This window comes from Geotrypetes seraphini, chromosome 7 (genome assembly GCF_902459505.1).
Source record: "Geotrypetes seraphini chromosome 7, aGeoSer1.1, whole genome shotgun sequence".
NCBI lineage: Eukaryota > Metazoa > Chordata > Amphibia > Gymnophiona > Dermophiidae > Geotrypetes > Geotrypetes seraphini.
In genome coordinates, this window is record NC_047090.1 from 94558162 (window position 1) to 94577938 (window position 19777).

Below are 19777 nucleotides of genomic sequence, written 5' to 3' on the forward strand. Positions count from 1 at the left end.
AGAGCTTCCATTGATTCCCTCCTCTTCCTAGACAGCCAGCTCTCTAAGTGCTCCAGAGCTGCTGTGCCACGCCCAGCCCTACGTGGGGGAAGGGCTTTCTCCACTTGAGGCTGCCTTCTACCCTGCTTGGTCAGCACTTTACAAGATGGAGGATTTAAAGGGACCAAACTGTTTTTCTTGAGACTATGTACTGGGTCCTGCCTAAACTCAGCCTGCACTTCCTGGTCCTGTTCCTGCTGAGCAGGAACATATTGATCAGCTCTGACTATTTTCACTGGGCGATTTCTGGGGCTCTTCAATGGCACAAGGCTGTAACCAGAGTCGGACTTGTGACATACCCTCCCCCTTAAACCATGAGTACCCGGGCATGGTCTAACCTCCTCCGGGTTTTCCTGCAAACGGGAAAGTCTGTCCACATTAGTGCTTAGATGTCCTGGCCTGTGCACTACATTATATCTAAATGTTTGGAGGGCAAAGTACCATCGGGAAAGTCTAGCGTTGTTATTCCTCATTGTGTTTAACCATTTGAGGGCCTCCAAATAGTGAACCAAGGTCTGCATCGCCAACTTAGCGGCTAGGCACTCTAATTCCACCGTAGCGTACCTTCATTCATTGTCATGGAGTTTGCGACTGAGATATAGTACTGGGTGTTCTACTCCCTGCACCTCTTGGCTAAGGATAGCCCCTAATCCACTTGTGGAAGTGTCTGTCTGTAGGACAATGGGTTTAGAGAAATCTACAGCCCTTAGAATCAGTTCTGAACAAAGACAACCTTTCAGATCTTCTAAGGCCTCCTGCCCTAGCGTTTCCCAGTGTAAGGTGTCAGGTTTATCTTTCTTCAACATATTAGTGAGCTGAGCTGCTCTAGTAGCAAATTGGGAATAAACCTTCTGTAATATCCTATCAGCCCCAAGAACCCTCTCAGCTGCTTCTTCATGACAGATAAAGGATAGGCCTTAATACAATGGACCTTGTCCACCAGTGGTTTCACCTGCCCTCGGCCCACTAGATAGCCCAAGTACCTTACCTCCCTCTGCCCCAGGAAACATTCTTGGGATTCACTTTTAAGCTCGCCTCCCTTAATGACTTCAGAACTGCTGCAACGTGCTCCAAGTGCTGAGTCCAATTACTCGAATGAATGACTATGTCATCGAGATATGTCTCCGCATATGGGTGATGGTCCCGCAATACCTCGTTGTTGCAGCAGCACCCGAAGAGATTTCGCCAAGGTCAACTTCTGACAAATAGGGCAGGCAGTACAAATGTTAAGCACATCATAGAAAACATAGAAACATAGAAAGATGACGGCAGAAAGGGGCTACAGCCCATCAAGTCTGCCCACTCTACTGACCCACCCCCTTAAGTCTATACCCTAGTGACCCTATTCCTTATCTTCATCCTCGTAGGGATCCCACGTAGGTATCCCATTTATTCTTAAAGTCTGGGACACTGCTGGCCTCGATCACCTGCACTGGAAGCTTGTTCCAATGATCTATCACTCTTTCTGTGAAAAAGTACTTCCTGGCGTCACCATGAAATTTCCCTCCCCTGAGTTTGAGCGGATGCCCTCTTGTGGCTGAGGGTCCTTTGAGAAAGAAAATATCATCTTCCACCTCGACACGTCCCGTGATGTACTTAAATGTCTCAATCATGTCTCCCCTCTCCCTACGTTCTTCGAGAGTATAGAGCTGCAATTCGTTCAGTCTTTCTTCGTATGAGAGACCCCTGAGCCCCGTGACACTCCTGGTGGCCATCCGCTGAACCGATTCAATTCTGAGCACATCTTTACGGTAATGTGGTCTCCAGAATTGCACACAGTATTCCAGATGAGGTCTAACCATGGCTCTGTACAGCGGCATTATGACTTCAGACTTCAGGCTGACGAAACTTCTCTTGATACAACCCATTATCTGCCTTGCCTTAGATGAAGCCTTCTCCACTTGAGTGGCAGTTTTCATGTCTGCACTGATGATTACTCCTAAATCTCGTTCTGCTGTAGTCCTAGTTAAAGTTTCTCCATTCAAGGTGTAAGCTCTGCATGGATTTCCTCTTCCAAGGTGCATGACCTTACATTTCTTGGCGTTGAAGCCTAGTTGCCAGGTCGAAGACCAACTTTCTAATGTAAGCAGGTCCTGCGCCATAGTATCCTGTAGATTGCATTCACTTACTATATTACATAGTTTAGCATCATCAGCGAATAATGTTATCTTACCTTGAAGCCCTTGAGTCAGATCACCTATGAATATATTGAAAAGGAGTGGGCCCAGGACTGAGCCCTGCGGCACTCCGCTGGTCACCTCCGATGTTTTAGAGAGGGTACCGTTAACCACCACCCTCTGAAGTCTGCCGCTTAGCCAATCATTGACCCATGCAGTTAGTGTGTCTCCTAACCCCATCGATTTCATCTTGCTCAGCAGCCTGCGGTGTGGGACGCTGTCAAAGGCTTTGCTGAAGTCCAGGTACACGACGTCCAAGGACTCTCCGAGATCCAACCTTCTTGTTACCCAATCGAAGAAGCTGATGAGATTGGATTGGCAGGATCTACCCTTTGTGAATCCATGTTGACTGGGATCCCATAGACTCCCCTCATTCAAGACCGTGTCTAATCTACGTTTAATTTGTGTTTCCATGAGTTTACACACTATTGATGTGAGACTCACCGGTCTATAGTTCGCAGCCTCTGCCTTGCAACCCTTTTTATGCAGAGGAATGACGTTAGCTGTTTTCCAGTCCAAGGGAACTTTCCCCATACTAAGTGAGAGATTGAAGAGCACAGCCAACGGTTCCGCCAGGATGTCACTCAATTCTCTGAGCACTCTTGGGTGCAAATTGTCCGGTCCCATGGCTTTGTTCACCTTGAGTTTTGTCAGTTCGCTGTATACATCTCCTGGTGTGAACTCAAAATTCTGAAACGGGTCCTCCACGATTTGCTTTGCCTTCAACTGTGGACCATGTCCCGGTGCCTCGCAGGTGAAGACTGGGCAGAAGTATTCATTCAGTAGTTCGGCTTTATCGGAATCCGCTTCCGCGTAGTTTCCGTCCAATCTCCTAAGGCGTACTATCCCGTCTGTGTTCCTTTTCCTATCACTAATATACCTGAAGAAGGATTTGTCCCCTTTCTTAATGTTTTCGCCAGAGTTTCTTCCACTCGAAGTTTGGCCTCCCTAACTGCCGTTTTGACCGCTGCAGACCTGGTCTTATATTCCACGTTATCTTCTCTTTTCTTCGTACGTTTGTAGGATAGAAATGCTTTTTTTTTTTCTTCTTAATGAGGTGCGAGATCTCCTTGGTGAACCATTGGGGTTTATTGTTTCTTTGCCGTTTGTTTACTGATTTTATGTAGTGGCTAATCGCTTCATGTAGAGTTGATTTCAGGGTTGACCACATAGTTTCCACATTACCGGTCTCTGCTTGGTCCCGCAGCGTCCGATGGACGAAGTCTCCCATGCGTGCGAAGTCGGTGCCCCGGAAATTTAGTACCTTTGTTTTAGTGTTTGACCTAGGGAAGCCTTTACTAAGGTTGAACCATACTATGTTGTGGTCGCTGGAGGCTAGCGTATCTCCTACCGAAACCTCTGAGATGCTTTCCCAGTTGGTGAGTACCAGGTTGAGGATTGCCTGGGCTCTAGTGGGCTCCGTAACCATCTGTTTGAGACGTGCTCCCTTTATGGAGGTTAATAGCCTCCTGCTGCCGCTAGTTGTTGCTGAAAACGTATTCCAGTCTACATCAGGCATGTTGAAGTCCCCTAGCAGTACAGCGTCACCCCGTAGAGTGATATTTTCTATGTCTTCAATTAATTCTGCGTCCATGTCTTCCAGTTGTCTTGGGGGTCTGTATATCAAACCAAGATACAGGCATTTTTCTCTGCCTCTTGCCAGGTTTACCCAGAGGGACTCCCCAGTGTACTTGACATCTGTGATCCTGGTGATTTTGATGTCCTCTTTAATGTATAGTGCTACCCCTCCACCTAACCTGCCCTCTCTGTCCTGACGAAGTATATTGTAACCCGGTATAGCCATATCCCATCCATGTGAGTCCGTGAACCAAGTTTCGGATATCACCACCACGTCCAGGTCGGCATTCCTTATTTCAGTCTCCAGTTCCAGAATTTTATTGCCTAAACTGTGTGCATTAACATACATGGCCCTTCATACCTTGTGTTTGCTAAATCCCTATGAGGTGTTTCCTTCCTGTGTCGGTGTGACTCCTAGAGAACTGTTTGCAATGTGGGTTCTTACCTCGGAAATGGGAGCATAGTGTCGACTCACCTCATCAGGATAGTTCCTTTCTGCACCAGTATGTGAGTGGGTACCCTCCCCCAACTTACCTAGTTTAAAGCCCTACAAAGCAGGCGGGTAGTCGATGTCCGAAAACGTTCTTACCTCTATTGGTCAGATGGAGTCCATCTGGTCCCTGAAGTCCTTGTAACACCTCTCCATGATGTAGGAATCCGAAGTTCATATCCCTGCATCATCCCTGTAGCCACTCATTAGTCCTCAGGATACATTAGTCCTCCAGATACATGCCTCTAACTGGGAGGATCGATGAGAAGACCACCTGCGCTCCTGTCCGCTGCAGCCTCTCTCCCAGGGCTCCGAAGTCTCTGGTGATGGTCTCCGGGGTGTTCCTGGCAGTGTTCCTATATGGACAAGAAGCATCGGAAAGTGGTCTTGGGGCGTGAGCAGTTTATCAAGACTGGCGGTGACGTCCCGTATCCTGGCTCCAGGCAGACAGCAAACCTCCCTCGATTGTATATCGGTTTGCAAATTGGTCCCTCAGTCCCCAATGACTATTACTCATCCTGCCTGATCCCTGGCCAGAAAAATCTCCAAAGGACTTGCTTCAAAGTAGCCTCAGCTCCCTTATGCCCAGACATGGGGTGATCATGAGCAGTTTGAAGAATAACTTTCCTAAACCCTCTTGGGACCACTAACTGTTCCTCCTGGGACCACTAACTGTTCCTCCTGAGCCCCGGTACTCCCATTTACTTCCTGGTGGTACAGTAACCCCCTCCTCAACCTAAAGGAGCCTTCAGAAGCCTGCTGCCAAGCCTCCTTTAATGAATCATCTGCCTTTTGCTCGGACAAAAAGGTGGGAAATAGGTCCATCACTTCCTGCGGTAAATAGGGAATCTCCTGTTTATTAGAGACCTGCTGTAAAACCTGACTATGCTGGTGTTTTTGTCTTTTGTTGCTAGCCTTGTTTCCCTTCACTGGCTTCTGGGGATATCTGTGAAATACTCCTTCTTTAAAAGGGAACACCTTCCCCAGCTCCTCCCTTTCTTTGTCCCCAGGGGCTTTCTGGGAGCGAGTGTTCACCAATCCCTGTTTATTCCCTAGATAATCTCCCAGGCCATCCCAGTCACGCCCTAATATCACGTCAAACGGGGCTATGTACTGGGTCCTGCCTAAACTCAGCCTGCACTTCCTGGTCCTGTTCCTGCTGAGCAGGAACATATTGATCAGCTCTGACTATTTTCACTGGGCAATTTCTGGGGCTCTTCACTGGCACAAGGCCGTAATCAGAGTCGGGCTTGTGACAAAATGTAAAGAAGTTCTTCTTCACCCAGAGAGTGGTAGAAAGCTGAAACGCTCTTCCAGAGGCTGTTATAGGGGAAAACACCCTCCAGGAATTCAAGACAAAGTTAGACAAGTTCCTGCTGAACAAGAATGGGTGCTGGTAGGGCTAGTCTTGGTTAGGGTGCTGGTTTTTGACCAGAGGGCCGCCGCGTGAGCATGCTGCTGGGCATGATGGACCACTGGTTTGACCCAGCAGCGGCAATTCTTATGTTCTTATTCTGAAAATTCAATACACATTTGCACGGAAATTTTAAAAAGAACGTGGATTTCAGGGCAATTGAGGACGAATCAGAGAAGAATCAGGAATAAGACCTGCATGAAAATGTAGGCGGACGAAGACGCAAGCATAAGACCTGCATATATTGTAGGCGAAGACTCCTGAGAACCCCAAATAGTTATATTTCTGAGAGACATTGTGCATATGAATTCAAACTTCTAAGCTATCATTTTCCTCTCTGCCAGTAACCAGCAGTCAGATCTCCTGACTGTGGCATCATTGTTTTGGGACTTTTCACAACAGTACAGTACATGATAAGATGTCTTCCTAAGAAGCACTAGCAAGGACAGTGTAACTCAGGAAGGTGGAGGCTTGCCTTAGTATTGGAAATGCATTTGTCAGGGAAATATAGAAAGGTCAGTTTTGGCACCAGGTGACGTCACTTTTCAGTATGGCTCCAAGATAAGTGTTTACACCATATAACCAATAGAAAAGCAAGTATGTAATCTGCATCTTAGGATACTGAGCTAAAGTGTATAAATGTTATGCTGGCTGGCAAAACGGAAAAAAGGAGAGGAGGAGAAGAGATGAATCCTAGAACAGAAGCCTGCTACATTGTATGTATATTATCCTTATCTGCCCTGAGTGCTACATTTCAGTGTCTTTTGCCAACTTTCATTTATTGCTAATAAATGTATTTCATACCAGTAACCAAGGAGTGCGAGGTCTATTTCTGTGACGCGATCAGCAGCTGTCGCTGTCAGCAATCACTCTAGGCTTCAAGGCCAAGAAGGCCTTCGCCTAAGTTGAATCATCCTGGCCACGTCTGGAAACATCATCACCTTAGCTCCACAGAACTTCTCATCTTTTTTGTAAAGTACACTGAGCTGTGGAATAGCCTTGCTGCCCCGCTTTAGAGTCTGAGCTCCCTCCAACTCTTCCGAAAACATCTCAAAACTTGGCTATTCTCTAAAATGTAATACCTCCTCCCTCTTCGATATACTAAGTCCCTCTAAACTTTCTCTATACTAAGTCCTTCATCTCTTCATTGGAGTTCCTCTCTATATCAATTCCTGTAAACCGTGCCAAGCTCTACATTTGTGGAGAGGATGCGGTATACAAACTTAAGGTTTAGTTTAGTTTACATTTTCATTATTAAAGATTTATCTTGTTCAGATAGACAAGTCCTATTAAAGACTTCTTCAACAAATCTCTGGAGACGGGAGTGATTCCTGGGGATTGGAGGAGAGCGGATGTGGTCCCTATTCATAAAAGTGGTCACAGGGATGAAGCAGGAAACTACAGGCCGGTGAGCCTCACTTCAGTTGTTGGAAAAATAATGGAAGTATTGCTGAAAGAAAGGATAGTGTACTTCCTTGAATCTAATGGGTTACAGGATCCGAGGCAACATGGCTTTACAAAAGGTAAATCGTGCCAAACGAACCTGATTGAATTTTTTGATTGGGTGACCAGAGAGCTGGATTGAGGACATATGCTAGATGTAATTTACTTGGATTTCAGCAAAGCCTTTGATACAGTTCCTCATAGGAGGCTGTTGAACAAACTTGAAGGGCTGAAGTTAGTACCCAAAGTGGTGAACTGGGTCAGAAACTGGCTGTCGGACAGACGCCAGAGGGTGGTGGTTAATGGAAGTCGCTCGAAGGAAGGAAAGGTGAGTAGTGGAGTCCCTCAGGGATCGGTGCTGGGGCCAATCCTGTTCAATATGTTTGTGAGTGACATTGCTGAAGGGTTAGAAGGAAAAGTGTGCCTTTTCGCAGATGATACCAAAATTTGTAACACCGAAGAGGGAGTGGAAAATATGAAAAAGGATCTGCAAAAGTTAGAGGAATGGTCTAATGCCTGGCAACTAAAATTCAATGCAAAGAAATGCAGAGTAATGTATTTGGGGATAAATAATAGGAAGGAACCGTATATGCTGGGAGGAGAGAAGCTGATATGCACGGACGGGGAGAGGGACCTTGGGGTGATAGTGTCCGAAGATCTAAAGGTGAAAAACAGTGTGATAAGGCACTCGCTGCTGCCAGAAGGATGCTGGGCTGTATAAAGAGAGGCGTAGTCAGTAGAAGGAAGAAGGTGTTGATGCCCCTGTACAGGTCATTGGTAAGGCCCCACTTGGAGTATTGTGTTCAATTTTGGAGACCGTATCTGGCGAAGGACGTAAGAAGACTTGAGGCGGTCCAGAGGAGGGCGTCGAAAATGATAGGAGGCTTGTGCCAGAAGACGTATGAGGAGAGACTGGAATCCCTGAATATGTATACCCTAGAGGAAAGGAGAGACAGGGGAGATATGATTCAGACGTTCAAATACTTGAAGGGTATTAACGTAGAACAAAATATTTTCCAGAGAAAGGAAAATGGTAAAACCAGAGGACATAATTTGAGGTTGAGGGGTGGTAGATTCAAAGGCAATGTTAGGAAATTCTACTTTACGGAGAGGGTAGTGGATGCCTGGAATGCGCTCCCGAGAGAGGTGGTGGAGAGTAAAATTGTGACTGAGTTTAAAGAAGCGTGGGATGAACACAGAGGATTTAGAATCAGAAAATAATATTAAATATTGAACTAAGGCCAGTACTGGTCAGACTTGCACGGTCTGTGTCTGTAAATGGTCGTTTGGTGGAGGATGGGCTGGGGAGGGCTTCAATGGCTGGGAGGGTTTAGATGAGCTGCAGTAGGTTTTAACGGAGATTTCGGCAGTTGGAACCCAAGCATAGTACAGGATAAAGCTTTGGATTCTTGCCCAGAAATAGCTAAGAAGAAAAAATTAAAAATTTAAATTGAATCAGGTTGGGCAGACTGGATGGACCATTTGGGTCTTTATCTGCCGTCATCTACTATGTTACTATGTTACAAGAAACCAAAAGGGTTGATCTGGTTGATATAACATTTTGTGTGTCTTCCAAAAATGCTGTTAATTCTATTTTTGTGGATATTAACCGATCAACCTCTTGTTCTCCTGGGAATGTTTTCTTTAAGGAAATAAAATAACACTTAGGAAAATTTAAAGTAGTTTCCTTATCTAACCCTCGAATCTCTCTGAAGTATTTCCTCCAGAGGATCTCAGGGGAAAGAAGATATGTCTTAAGAAAATTAATCATTCTCAGATTTCTAGCTCTATCTGCATTTTCAAACACTTCTATTTTGAAGTGAATATTACAAGAATCCTTAATAGCTGAAGTTGAAACAGCCTGAATAGCTGAAACCTGAGATTGCACTGAACTACGTCTATCCAATATGGAAATATTGGCATCCACATTAACAAATTTATCTACAACCTCTTGAGAAAAGACCATATTTTGAGAAATAACAGAACTAATCATCCCCTCCACCCTTCGATTAATATCCCACAAATCTTTCAAAGTAATGTCTTGCTTTTCTTCATTATGATCAGACAGTTGTGGTTCTGATATAAGAACATAAGAAATTGCCTCCGCTGGGTCAGACCAAAAGGTCCATTGCTCCCAGCAGTCCGCTCCCGCAGCGGCCCATCAGGTCCATGACCTGTAAGGTGATCCTTGTCTAACCCTTTGATCCCCTTTATCCTTCTATCTATACCCTTTCCTAAACTATATCTATCCATATCTGTATCCCTCAGTCCCCGTATCTTTCAGGAATTTATCCAGTCCTTCCTTGAAACCCCAGAGCGTACTCTGTCCTATCACAACCTCCGGAAGCGCATTCCAGGTGTCCACCACCCTCTGAGTGAAAAAGAATTTCCTAGCATTTGTTCTAAACCTGTCTCCTTTCAATTTTTCCAAGTGCCCCCTTGTTGTTGTGGTTCCAAATAGGCTGAAGAACCTGTCCCTTTCTACCTTCTCTATGCCCTTCATGATCTTGAAAGTCTCTATCATGTCTCCTCTGAGTCTCCGCTTTTCCAGGGAGAAGAGCCCCAGCCTTTCTAACCTGTCAGCGTATGAAAGGTATTCCATACCTTTTATCAGTTTTGTCACTCTTCTCTGAACCCTCTCAAGTATCACCATGTCCTTTTTGAGGTACGGTGACCAATATTGGGCAAAGTACTCCAGATTCGGGCGGACCATCGCACGATACAGCAGCATGATGACTTCCTTCGTCCTGGTTGTAATACCCTTCTTAATGATACCCAACATTCTATTCGCTTTCTTTGAGGCTGCTGCACATTGTGCCGCTGGTTTCATTGTTGTATTCACCAGCACACCCAAGTCTTTTTCAAGGTTACTTACCCCTAGCACTGATCCCCCCCATTTTGTATCTGAACATCGGGTTCTTTTTCCCTAAATGCATGACCTTGCATTTCTCTATGTTAAAGTTCATTTGCCATTTATTTGCCCACTCCTCCAGTTTGTTTAGGTCCCTTTGTAGGTCTTCACATTCTTCCGCTGTTCTGACCCTGTTACAGAGTTTAGTCTCATCCGCAAACTTTATAACTTCACACTTCGTCCCCGTTTCTAGATCGTTTATAAATACATTGAACAACAGCAGCCTGAGTACCGACCCCTGCGGAACACTGCTTGTGATCCTCCTCCAGTCCGAGTAGTGGCCCTTCACTCCAACCCTTTGCTTTCTGCCCGCCAACCAGTGTTTAATCCATCTGTGCACGTCCCCCTCCACCCCGTGGTTCCAAAGCTTCCTAAGTAGCCACTCATGGGATACCTTGTCAAAGGCTTTTTGGAAGTCGAGATAAATGATGTCAATGGGTTCCCCTTTGTCCATCTGGCTGTTTATCCTTTCAAAGAAGTGCAGTAAGTTCGTTTGACACGATCTTCCCTTGCAGAAGCCATGCTGGCTCGCCTTCAATTGTCCATTTTTTTCTATGTGCTCACAGATGCTGTCTTTTATCAGTGCTTCTACCATCTTGCGTGGAACTGAAGTCAAGCTTACCGGCCTGTAGTTCCCCAGGTCACCCTTCGATCCATTTTTAAAGATAGGTGTGACATTTGCTATTTTCCAGTTCTCCGGGATCTCCCCAGTTCTCAAAGATAGGTTGCAAATTTGTCGGAATGTTTCCGCTATTTCGTTTCTTAGTTCTTTTAGTACCCTTGGGTGGATTCCGTCCGGGCCTGGTGATTTGCTTGTGGCAACTTAGAAAAAGTTACATTAATAATAACTGGTTGTTGCTTTTGTACTGTTAATTATGAAGTGGGGTTTTAAAATAAAGCCTCCATTTCACAAGGCTTTGGTGGAGGAGTCGGAATATTTGTTGGGAGAGAGATGATATAGAACCCTGATTAGCAAAGGAAATAATATGACGGTCCGGAGTTCAAACTTTTGTTTGTGCCTTACGTTTCCCCATCTCAAGTATGTAGGTATTAAAGGTACATCTATCTTCAAAATTCCTCAGCGCTCCTCGGCACTCCTCAATCTTCTTATAGGGAGCCAAATGGCCCCATATGTAGAAAAAGAATAGAGAACTTTTCTTTTGCCTGATGTAATTAGCAGCTCAGAAATCAATTGTTTTGCCTTTCAATCGGCAGGGAACAGCCAGGGCAGGATTAATTCTTCGAGGGACCATGGGAAAAAAGTACACTGGGCCCCCCAGGCCCTGCCCATACCCCACCCCTGCTCCGCTCCATTTATCTTGTTTTCTTATTTACTTCTTTATTTCCACCTATATTTCTTTTTTTTTTTTTTTTTTTTTTAATTCAAAACAAAGATTAGCATACTAGTGCACAATTTTTCTTCTATGCAACCCCAAACATCTCTGAACAAATCCCTTCCCACCTACTTACCTGGGACATTAACTCTGAACCCTTTCAATCCTATATAATAAAACGTTAGCAGCGCATGTGCTTTTAAAAAAGCGTGATCCCTGCCACTGTGGTGTGTGATCCGTGGCCATGTTCCATTTTAGAACCCGGCCAGAGATCACTCTGGCCACTCCCCTCCTCCCGCCCTCATTCACCAACCCGAAGCAAGCTCGAACACACCTCCCGCCCTCACCTCACCAACCCGAAGCAAGCTAGAACACACCTCCCGCCCTCACCTCACCAACCCGAAGCAAGCTCGAACACACCTCCCGCCCTCGCTCACCATTGTTGCCGCCGCCACTGATCCTCCTCTTTGGGGCAGCCTGCGATTGTGGCCGGCTTTGGCGGGCCTCGCGGACCGCTTTCCAGCCTCGGTGGCACGTTCCCTCTGACGCACAGGATTGCGTCGGGGGGGGGAGCGTGCTTCCGGGTTGGGGAGCGGCCTGCGAGGTTCGCTGGGGCTGGCCACCACGATCGCGGCCTGCTTTGAAGAGGAGCAGGCCAGAAGACGCCGGGATGGAAGGAGGGTAAGCAGGGGGATCAATACAGGGGGCCAGAGGGAGAGGGAAAGGGGGCTGCTTTGAGGGGAGGGGTGTGCTGAGGGGAGACAGAAGGGGCCATGGAGAGATAGGGAGAGGGAAAGAGGTCTGCTTTGGGGGGGGGGGAGATGTGCTGGGAACAGACAGTTTTGCTCTGGGGGGAAGACAGAAGGGGCCATGGAGAGACAGGGAGAGGGAAAGGGGGCTGCTTTGGGGGAGGGGTATGCTGAGGAAGACAGAAGGGGCCATGGAGAGGGAGAGGGAAAGGGGGCTGCTTTGGGGGAGGGGTATTCTGGGGGAGACAGAAGGGGCCAAGGAGAGCAAAAAGAGAGTATGAAGAGAGCTGGCAGGGGAAGCAACAAACTTCAAATCATTCTACAGGTACGTCAAGGGGAAGCAACCAGCTAGGGAGGAAGTGGGACCCCTGGATGATGGAGACAGAAAGGGAGTGGTAAAAGAGGAAAAGGAGATAGCGGACAGGTTAAATGAGTTCTTCACATCATTTTTCACAAGGGAGGACACAACTAACATTCCGGAACCCGAGGAGATCGTAAAAGGAGATCAGGATGAAAATCTGGTCCAACTAGAGGTGAGCAAGGTGGATGTACTCAGGCAGATAGATAGGCTAAAGAGCGACAAATCGCCAGGTCCGGACGGCATTCACCCAAGGGTACTCAAGGAACTGAGGAACGAAATAGCTGAGCCACTTCGACAGATATGCAACCTATCCTTAAAAACTGGAGAGATTCCGGAGGACTGGAAAATAGCAAATGTCATGCCCATCTTCAAGAAAGGCTCAAGGGGAGACCCGGGAAACTACAGGCCGGTGAGCTTGACCTCGGTCCCGGGAAAGATGATGGAAGCACTGATTAAAGACAGCATCTGGGAACACATCGAAAACAATGGGCAGCTAAAGTCGAGCCAGCATGGCTTCTGCAAGGGCAGGTCATGCCTCACGAACTTATTATACTTCTTTGAGGGGGTAAACAGCCAGGTGGATAAAGGGGAATCCATAGACATCATTTACCTTGACTTCCAAAAAGCCTTCGACAAGGTACCACACGAAAGACTGCTAAGGAAGCTATGGAACCATGAGGTGCAAGGAGTGGTCCACCGATGTATCAAAAACTGGCTGGCGGACAGGAAACAGAGGGTTGGAGTAAAGGGCCATTACTCGGATTGGAAATGGGTCACGAGCGGAGTTCCGCAGGGGTTGGTGCTGGGACCGCTTCTGTTCAATATATTTATTAACGACCTGGAGGCGGGAACAAAATGTGAGGTTATTAAATTTGCGGATGACACTAAACTATACAGCAGGGTCAAAACCATGGAGGACTGCGAAGACCTCCAAAAAGATCTGACAACACTGGAAGAGTGGGCCAAAAAGTGGCAAATGAGCTTCAACATAGGGAAATGCAAGGTCATGCATGTTGGGAAGAAGAACCCGATGTTCACTTACAAGATGGGGGGGATCACCGCTAGGGGTGAGCAACCTTGAAAGAGACCTGGGAGTGATGGTGGACATAACATTGAAGGCGTCGGCGCAGTGTGCCACAGCCTCAAGGAAAGCGAACAGAATGTTGGGTATCATTAAGAAAAGTATCACGACCAGGACGAAGGAAGTCATCCTGCCACTGTATCGTGCAATGGTGCGCCCACACCTGGAGTACTGTGTCCAGTACTGGTCGCCGTACCTCAAGAAGGATATGGCGGTACTTGAGAGAGTCCAGAGAAGAGCAACTAAGCTAATAAAGGGTATGGAAAACCTCTCATATACTGACAGACTGAAAAAGCTGGGGCTTTTCTCGCTGGAAAAGCGACGACTTAGAGGAGACATGATAGAAACCTTCAAGATCATGAAGGGCATAGAAAAAGTAGACAGGGAAAGATTTTTCAAACTATGGGGAACCACAAGTACAAGGGGGCACTCAGTGAAATTGAGAGGGGAAAGGTTTAGAACAAATGCCAGGAAGTTCTTTTTCACCCAGAGGGTGATGGATACATGGAACGCGCTACTGGAGGATGTGATAAGCAAAAGCACGCTACAGGGCTTCAAAGAAGGTCTGGACAGGTACCTGGAGGATAAAGGGATTGAGGGGTACAGATAAGAGTAGAGGTAAGGTTACAGGGATAGGATTAGAGGTAATTTGTAAAATTAGTCAGAGACCACTGTTCAGGCAGTGGGCCTGATGGGCCGCCGCGAGAGCGGACCGCTGGGCGAGATGGACCTCTGGTCTGACTCAGCGGAGGCAACTTCTTATGTTCTTATGAGAGATAGGGGGAGGGAAAGGGGGCTGCTTTGAGGGGGGAGGTGTGCTGGGGACATACAGTTTTGCTCTGGAGGGAAGACATAAGGGGCCATGGAGATGGAAAGGGGGCTGCTTTGGGGGAGGGGTGTGCTGGGGGAGACAGAAGGGGCCATGGAGAGACAGTTAGGGAGAGGGAAAGGGGGCTGCTTTGGGGGGAGGTGTGTGCTGGGGGCAGACAGCTTTGCTCGGGGGGGGGAGGGAGACAGAAGGACACAGACAGCGGCCAAGGAGAGAGAGATAAAGAAACACAGACAGACAGACACATCTATTCTAGCACCCGTTAATGTAACGGGCTTAAAGACTAGTACGTATATAAAAGTGTTCAAATATATTGTAAAGCAGTAATACTATCCGAAATATGTCTATATTAATAATCAAGTTTACAACGCCTCTCAACTGCCTCACTCTATGTCGACCAACTGTAACCCATATGTAGGTATAAACAACCAAATCTGTAACTCCTCTAGTACATTCCACTCCATGTATGTTAACTTGTAACAAAACAACAAGGCAAGCAGTCCAAAGAATCCAACATGAAACAAAAGCAGATCGACAGACAATAAGGAAATTCAAATCAGGTTTATTCAAGGTGCTCCCCATGACAGAATAAGTTATACTTTTTGGTGGGTGAACGTGTGTTCCACTTACAGATATGAAAGAATTAATGCAGAGTATAGGGGATTTAGTGGTGTATTTAATAAAGTTTGGAGCCCATTGACTAAAATTGTAAAATTATAATAATATATATATTTATCTTATCTTTCCTTTTGTTCATTCACCTTTACACATCCATGGGGGGCGGGGGTGGGGGGTTGGAGGGAGGGGAATAAATATTGATGATGACATTTGAGTAACTTTATTCTTCATTTATACTATATATTAAGTTATATTATGTTATTGTTATATGTAGGAAAACTGAAAATCTTGAATGATATATATGTTATCTGTACAGATATTAGTGTAATGTATGTAATACCTACTGTTTGTTCATTTGTATGATACTGTTTTAGATTAAAAATCAATAAAGATTAAAAAAAAAAAAAACAAGGTGCTCCCAAGAACCATACTCGATGCATTTCGCCAAACAAGGCTAGTCAACGCTAACAGAAAACCACGTCTTTCATACACACAGAACACAGACACACCCTCACCCAGTATGGAATAAGTAATCACAAATTAAAAATAGAAATATGTAGATAAAGAACAAGAAGTTACAAAAGCATCAAAATGTTTCAAAGGTTTTAGGAGTGTACCTCTTGATCTCCTCAGAGCATCTTTCAAGATCACACATCTTTCACTCTTGACAGACAATTGTTAAACTCCTCTACGTAATGCTTTGCCTCTCTCCTCTTTATCAATCATTCAGTTATATTCTAGCTTCTGGGCATAAGCCAAGACCTGAACCCTCCTCTCACTATATTTTGAAAGTTCCAATCTCTCTCTCTCTCTCCATCTCCTCCTCATTTCCCCCGTGCTCTTTTTCACTTAGAACAAGCACTTCAGGCAGCACCCAAGACTTGGACCCCTACTTCCTCTCTCTTTCAGCAGCATCCAGTCCTTTTCCTGTAAGGACTGTAGGCCAGAAGTAGCTTAGCTGGGTTACTTTCTGTTTTCTGAAACTCAGGATCAGGTTTCCCTATTAAGCTATCCCCAATCAGTTTAGTTTCTTTGCAGACCTCTCTCCTTATTCTATACACCTTCCAGGTGCCCAGCAAGTAGTGGAGAGGAAAGTTGATGGGCACTAGGCTGAGTTGAACCCAGAAACAGAGACAAGAATGAAATAAAAAATAAAAAGATCAATTAAAGGGCTGCTGCTGGATAAGGTGAGCAGTGATGGGGTGGTGGAGGACACAGGGGAGGAAAAAGGAAGAGAGAAAGGGTGGTGGTGGTGGACAGCCAAGGAAAAAAAAAAAGAAAGACAGAAATACAGAAAGCAGCTAAGGAGAGAGAAAAATAAATAAAACCACACACTCACACACATATATTCTAGCACCCGTTAATATAACGGGCTATAAGACTAGTATTGTATAAAACAAAGTAAGTAAAATCTGTTTTTGCTGTGGTAAGCACATGATGCTTAGCACAGTCTAATGAAAGGATGCTGTGATAGAGGTGGGCAGTGTGTTCCGGCGAAGGGTTGCACAGATGGACATACAGACCACACGCTGGGCATTAAAAAAAAAACCCCAAAAAAACCTCTTTAATTAAACAGTAGTGCAAAGCCTGTTTCTTCACAGGCTCCTATAAGTTTGTGTTCTTCCAAGAAAACAAGTAGGCTTTTCCCTAACGTGACCATTTATTTTTTTCATCAAAATGGGACAATCCTACCCTATCCCCACCCCAATCCCACCCTAGCCCCACCTCCAATGTCTTCCATTCATTTTACATGTACACACAATATCTTATTATTTCATAATGGTAACCATAAAATTAAAAAAAAAAACACAAAGCACTCTATACCCAGAGAAAATGTTAATTATTTATATTTGGGGGGTTTTCAACGATGTCACCTCAGTAACTATAGAAAAATAGACAAATATAGTGCAAAATATAGACAGCAGATATAAATTCTCAAAACTGACACATTTTTATCACTAAATTGAAAATAAAATCATTTTTCCTACCTTTATTGTCTGGTGATTTCATGAGTCTCTGGTTGCGTGTCCCTCTGACTGTGCATCCTATCTTTCATTTCTTTCTGCACTCAGGCCCAACAATTGTCCCTTTCTATTCCCTCCCTTCTTCCTTCCTATGTCCTTAGTGCCCCCAGTACCTTCCTATGCCCTTAGTGTCCCCAGCGCCTCCTTCCTATTTCCCTAGTGCCCCCAGCGCCTCCTTCCTATGTCCCTAGTGCCCCCAGATCCAGTGTCAGTTCTCCTTTGTACCTTTGTTCCAGGTCTCCCTTTCTCTCTCTCCCTCCTCTGTTATGATCTTGCCTCTCTCTGCTCTTCCTCAGGGGCTCTCCCCCTCTGTCTGCACCTCCCAAAGTCCTGCTTCTGCCTCCTGTCTTTCCCCTTTGGTCCAGGCCTTTATCTCTCTAGTCTTTATTCTACTTACAACCCCCCCTTCTCTGCCGTTTTCTCTCCTTCCTTCATCCCTCCTTCCTATGTCCCCTCACTGCTTCCAGCCTTTGTCCCACCCCCTCCCCAAAAGCCTACCTCCCCAAAGCCAGTCTGCCTGTCTACCTACCCCAGAGCCAGCCTGCCTGCCTACCTCCCCCAGAGCCAGCCTTCCTGCCTCCACCAAAGCCAGCCTGTCTGTCTTCCCCAAAGTCAGCCAGTCTGCCTGCCTACCTCCCCCAGAGCCAGCCAGCCAGCCTACCTGCCTCCCCCAGAGCCAGCCAGCCAGCCTTCCTGCCTCCACCAAAGCCAGCCTGCCTGTCTCCCCCAAAGTCAGCCAGTCTGCCTGCCTACCTCCCCCAGAGCCAGCCAGCCAGCCTACCTGCCTCCCCCAGAGCCAGCCAGCCAGCCTACCTGCCTCCCTCCCCCAGAGCTAGCCAGCCTGTCTGCCTACATCCCCCAGAGCCAGCCTGCCTGCCTCCTCCCCACCTCCCCTACCGCGGAAAACAAAAGCCTCCCTCCAGGCCCGATTAGGTCCACCACTGCTGCTGCTCCTCTGCTGCTACTACTCGAACCCGGAAGCCTTCTTTCCGACCTCAATTCTGACGTCCTCTCCGATGTCAGAATTGACGACGGGAAGAAGGCTTCCAGGTTCGAGTAGTGGCAGCAGAGGAGCAGTGGCGGTGGATCTAAATCGGGCCTGGAGGGAGGCTTTTTTTTTTGGTGCGGCAGGGAAGGGACAGGAAGCGATCGCCTGTCCCGTTGTCCCCGCGCACAGCTGCCAGACGCTGTCTCTGAAAACGGGACATTTTGGGTGTCCCGAAGCTGGGTGTGGGGACAACGAGACAGGGGATCCGAAAACGGGACTGTCCCGTTCAAAACGGGACGTATGGTCACCTTACTTTTCCCCAGTCTTTTTCTCAATCACATCCCATTCTCCATAGGGCATGACATGCCCCAAACAGTCTTTATTTTAGGTGCAGGAAACAGGCAGCATTTGGTCCCAGGCCTTAGCAGGCACTGAAAAAATGCAGGTTTTTAAATGCAATAGTGTCTTACCTCCTACAAACTCTGTCAATACCAAGCTCTTCCAAGTAGCTTCTCCAGCTCCTAGGTTCCCTCTAGCACACCTCTCCTCCTGGGTCTGGCTAGGCCTTTTAAGTTCCCCTGAGTCACTTCCTGGTTTCCTACTTTTCTCCCCTCCCCCCTTCCTGAGGAAAACTCTTTCTCACTGCTACTGAGGTTGTGAGACAATTTAGCCAGGAGGGGGCGTGCCGGATTTTCCTGAGGTTTATTCTGAGTCTGAGCAGCAGTGTCAAGCAGGGGAAGTGGCAGGGTTTCATACACTCTGTCACAGATGCCTATACTTAAAAGTGTCAAGTTTTACAAAACTGGACAAAAAAAATTAACTTTTTAAGGCGGATATACAGATCAGAGATTTAAGCACAATTGCTTCTTTAACTATTTAGACAAATGCTAGTCAAACAAGTATGGTAATTAGCTGACACTTGTGCCTATTGCAAAGCAGGTTTAAATACCAACATCCAGAATTTTTTTTTTTAAATATGGGGATATTTTACTAAAGCGCTCTAGCCGATTTAGCATGCGCTAAATGCTAATGCATCCATAGAATATAATGGGCGCGTTAGCATTTAGTGCACGCTAAATTGGCTAGCGCGCCTTAGTAAAAGACCCCCTATGTATCTATTCTCATTGCAAAATCAGAAAAACAAATATACTTTTCCTGTTTCTCTAAAACTGGGAAACTGAATGCTGTGAAATTATAAATATAAAAAGCTATTCCCTAAAATTTTCATTTATAGATGTTGATAATTTTTCTTGTAAATTCCGCTCTTTATTTATTTATTTAAAAAATGTATCAACCCCCTATATCCAGGCGGCATTACAGTAATAACATGCAGAGAATATAACAAACAAGACTTTTACAAACATCTTGAGTTACAGATGAATAATCGCATCTTAAATAGATCTTCACAGTACAGTTCATCTTAAAACCAGTATTCAACGTTTCAACTTTATTGAAATGCTTCTAAAACTAATGTTGTTTTAGGAATTTTGTGTAAACTGAACAAACCTTCTACAATGCAGGAGCATAGCCAAGGGTGGGCCTGGGCCCACCCAAGTCAGGCTTGAATATGAATACTGAGAGAGACGGAGCTTGATGTATTGGCTCAGGCAGGCTCAGCTTGATGTATTGGCTCAGGCGCCACATGCCTGGAACAGACTGTCTGAGTCAATATGTCGGGCTCTGTCTCTAGCAGTATACAAATCCAAGCTAAAAAACCATTTTTTTTCAAGGTTACTTTCAA

General features: G+C 46.0%; 1 protein-coding gene across 1 annotated transcript in view; it reads left to right on the forward strand.

Moving 5' to 3' along the window:
• Window positions 1–19777, forward strand: part of LOC117363923 (vacuolar fusion protein CCZ1 homolog) — a 186529-nt gene that overhangs the window by 166146 nt on the left and 606 nt on the right. The gene's annotated exons all lie outside the window — the stretch shown is intronic.